The sequence below is a fragment of the Papaver somniferum genome, chromosome 6, assembly GCF_003573695.1.
Source record: "Papaver somniferum cultivar HN1 chromosome 6, ASM357369v1, whole genome shotgun sequence".
NCBI classification, from domain to species: Eukaryota; Viridiplantae; Streptophyta; class Magnoliopsida; order Ranunculales; family Papaveraceae; genus Papaver; species Papaver somniferum.
Genome location: NC_039363.1, coordinates 1,594,717 through 1,599,433, shown reverse-complemented (window position 1 = coordinate 1,599,433; position 4,717 = coordinate 1,594,717).

The following is a 4,717-nucleotide window of genomic DNA, read 5'->3' as shown; positions in this document are numbered from 1 at the left end:
TCACCACCACCATCTCGATCGCCTCCACCAAAACCAGCACCACCACCTTCGTTATGTCCGCCATTACTATCAATAAACTTTATCTTCTTCTTTGTCGTTTGAAAATTGAGTTTAGAAATCAGATTCATAGCGATCGAGAGATCTGGTTTCTTTGGTTTGTTCCAGACACCGCCACCATCACCACCACTTGTAACCTTCCCGATTCCGTGAGTTTGAAGAAATTGAAGTTACAGTTTGAGCTCATGGTGGTTCAGATGTATTTGAAGATCCAGATGAACTCATGGAGGAATTGAAATGATTGAGTTAGGGTTTTAACTAAATTGAGATTTGGGGAAGAACATGGATTTAATGTTGTTGTTTTGGATGAGATATTCATTGTTTAAGAGTGGGTTATGACTGGATTTGAAGTTGAGAGAATTTGAGACAGATCGAGAAGAAGTCCAGGGTTGAAATTCGATGGAGGAATTGATGACTGTTGATGAAGATTAATGAAGAAATCAGAGAAATTGGAAAGGGAGATGGTTCAGATTTTATGAAATTGCAGGTGAAGGAAGTTACAATTTGGAATCGGGAAAACAAGCAATTGAAGTTGCATGATGGTTTGATATGGCATGAACTGCAAGAGTAGATGGAACTGTAGGCTTAGATGAATGCTAGGACAGAGAAGTGCAATTGCAGGTACCCTTGGTTCTGAATTTGCAACAGGAGTTGGTGCAACAGTGAACAATGTATATATTTACAAGGTAGGATAAAGTTGTATGTATTTGATAAATTCAGTGGTTGCTGCTATGATTATTAATGGTGGTTGATGGTTTTATTGGTGGATCTGAAACTGCAGCTGATGAAATGGTAGCATTTTTCCATCAGCATGGATAAACATCCATTGTTGATCCAACTGCAATGGATAAAATTTTACTGTTGATCCAAATGCAATGGATAAACATCCACTGTTGATCCAACTGAAATGGATAAACACCCATTGTTGATCCAATTTAAATGGATAAACTATCGTTGTTGATAAAAAATTATCTGAACCGATGGTGACGGCGGTGATGGTGGTGGTGGTTGCTTTTATGGATTATTAATGGTGGTTGATGGTTTTGTTGGTGGATCTGAAACTGCAGCTAATGAAATGGTAGCATTTTTTCCATCAGCATGGATAAACATCCATTGTTGATCCAACTGCAATGGATAAACTTCTACTGTTGATCCAACTGAAATGGATAAACATCCATTGTTGATCCAACTGAAATGGATCAACTACTTTTGAAGATACAAAAGTATCTGAACCAGCGGCGGTAGATTAGTGGTGGCGGCGACGGACTAGTGGTGGTGAAGGATTGTTGGTGAATTAGTATCATGGATTGTTGGTGAATTAGTATCATGATACTTTCTCCATCTCTTTTTTTTTTTGGATCAACTACCATTGTTGATCCCTAAATTGGATCAACATATGTTGTTGATCCTTTTTTTTTTTGGATCAACTACTGTTGTTGATCCCTAAATTAAGTCAATATATGATGTTGATTCTTTTTTTTCTGGATCAACTAATGTTGTTGATACAAAATACCTAAACCAGTGGTGGCGTTGTGTGGCAGCGGCGGAGGAGGTGGTGGTGGCGGCGGCGGCGGACTGGCTGTGATTGCATCAGTGGTGGTGGTGGTGGTGGTGGCGCCAGTGTTGGTGACGGACTGGTGGTGGTGGTGCAATGGTGGTGGAGTGGTAGTGGAATATTAGTGGTGGTGGTGGTGGTTGGTAGGTGGTGGTCTTTGAACGATGGTGGTGGAATGGTAGTTAAATGTTGGTGGTGGTGGACGTGAGGTGGTCCTAGTGGTGGTGGTGGTGGTACGGGTGAAGTAGTAGAGGAAGAAATTTGTTCCATTTTGAAATACAAGAAAATATTATATTGTTGAGGGTATTTAGGTAATCTAATTTTAAATGGATAAGGTTATTAAAAAGTATGGATATATTTATTGTTATATAAGGATATATTTGTAGGATGTTAAAACTAGGGACATATAATTAATATACACATTGATAATTGAATTATTGTCCCTCCTTTTAGTAGGCCTTCACAAATATCCTTGAGGAACTTAATAAATATCCCTGATGGTATAATTGAAATTTTCTTTATAAACATAATTTTTATAATTCCCAATTTAACCTGTACTACTTCCCTTCTTGTTCTTCTTCGTTATTTCCAACAAGTCCGTCATTCTCAATCGCCTCCACCATCACTATCTTCATCGCTCACCGTCACCATAATCTTTGTCTTCGCCGACACAACCAGCATGACCACCTCCGCTGCGTCCACCACGATTATAAGCATATCTATTACGATGTGCTTTTGATTTCAAATGATTTCAAACGAGAGGAAGGATGTTAATTTGATTTTGGATTTCGATTTGATAGTTTCCTGTGGATTACGAGTTAAAGATTCAGATCCAGTGAGTTTGATCTCGAGCTTTGTTCATTCTGAAACTGCAACTGGGAAGATTTAATTTTAGGTTTTGAATTTTGACATTTCTGAAAACTAATTGAGGTTGTTGCATGTGTGATGTTAATGGATGTCATAAGGGTGGGGTAGGTGTTGTCGCAGTACGAAATTGTTTGTTTATCATTAAACCATTTATTCAATACCAAAATACCAAATTATGGTGTTGTTAATAACACTTCACAATCGGATCCAAGTTGACCCCAGGAGATGTCTTGGGATTGCACTTTGTTGAGGCTACCAAATTCAAGGTGATCATTTTGTGGTTTGTTGCCCTTCCCGTGCATTTTATTGGAACTGAAAAAGTATCTCTAAAGTGATTTGTTTGTTTATTCATATATGCATTTGTATTCATGACAAATCGGTGATGATGAATACAAAGTTGACATGCAGGAGAGGTAGTGATACTGATGTTACAAAGTAAGTACATGAATATTTTTAATAGGAACAATATAAAAGATTTCTGAAAAATGAATAATTTTTGTTTGGCTCAAGTTTTCCGTTACCAAGTCAAAATTATTCTGGTAGTATGCTTTTTTACTACGATGCATTGATGCAAATGTGTTGTTAATGCCTGCATAAGCACACCATCAAAATTTAATCCATTGGTTGGCCAACCACGAGATAACTATTACTCTGATTTGGTTGTTCTAAACACCATTGCGGCTAAGAGAAAGCATATGATGATGTTGGTAGATGTTGCAATAAAGGTGGAGGTGTTGGCAGTGACTGAAATGTGCAGTATAGAAGTGAAAATGGAGTTGTTGGTGTTGTTTTCCATGAATCTGAAATTGCAAGTTTGGATTGTTGTTTATGAAGCTACAGGTGATGATCAATTGTTTATATGTTTTTATGGGATCAACTCCTATTGTTGATCCTATTTTTTATGGGATCAACTGCGGCTGTTGAAATGGTAGCATTTTTCCATCAGCATGGATAAACATCCATTGTTGATCCAACTGCAATGGATAAACATCCACTGTTGATCCAAATGAAATGGATAAACACCCATTGTTGATCCAATTTAAATGGATAAACTACCGTTGTTGATACAAAATTATCTGAACTGATGGTGGCGGTGGTTGCTGTGATATGATTGGAGGATGATAGTTGTGCCATATGATTGTGTTGTTTAGTACTTTATGATATTTTCGTGGGTGTTGATGACTCTTCAGAAATAGTTTGGAATATATTGAGCAATTCTTATATACTGATTTTGATCATCATGGCGTTTCAGATGTGGATTTTCAGTTTCATTTTGTTTGTGTTTTTAACTCTTATCTGGAGGTTTAGTAATTTGTATTATTTGCCTAGTGTCATAAATATTTTTGGCTCTAGATTACTCTAAAATGATGGGATGAAAAATTACTGATAACCATTTTTAAATGTGCAGGTGTTTACACATAACAGAAGTAAAACCAACTGGCCAACTTCCTTAAAGAAAATTCAAAAGATAACACGTTGCAAGTCAGCTTTTTATCATTGTTTATGGCATCAGTAAGTAAACTTTTATATTTTACCGTTTTTGAAGATTGGGAAACAGATAGAAAATGCTAACTGGGGAGACAAATTTTCCATTCTTCTCAAGAATTTCTTTAGCCTCAGTTCACTAGGAATAAGCATTAGATCCAACTTTTCATTCACATATTAATTTGAATAGTTGCTGACACATCATTTTAATTTTAAGTCTCCTAATTTTTTTTTACATGATTTCACATACAATAACATGTCTGCTTTTGAGAACATTTGGATTAGTATCCTTATGCTTGTACTTTAAATGTATGCATTTTATAGATATAAATTCTCCAAATGTTGAATTTGTAGTGCAATGGTAGAATGACTGACTTCATGTCAGATGATGCGTGTTCGATTCACGCCAAGTTCACTCGTTCGAATGTCAATTTTTTCTGTAAACTTTGGTTGTCGACTCCATTTGAAGTTGATCCAATTTAGGGGATCAACAACTGTTGTTGATCTTTTTTTTTGGATCAACATATACTATTGATCCTTTTTTTTTGGATCAACTACTGTTGTTGATCCTTTTTTTATTTGGATCAACTACTGTTTTTGATCCCTAAATTAAGTCAATTTATGCTGGTGATCCTTTTTTTTTATCTGGATCAACTATTGTTGTTGATACAAAATACCTAAACGAGTGGTGGGTGGGTGGAGGCGGCGGAGGTGGTGATTGCATCAGTGGTGGCGGCGACGGCGGTGGTGGTG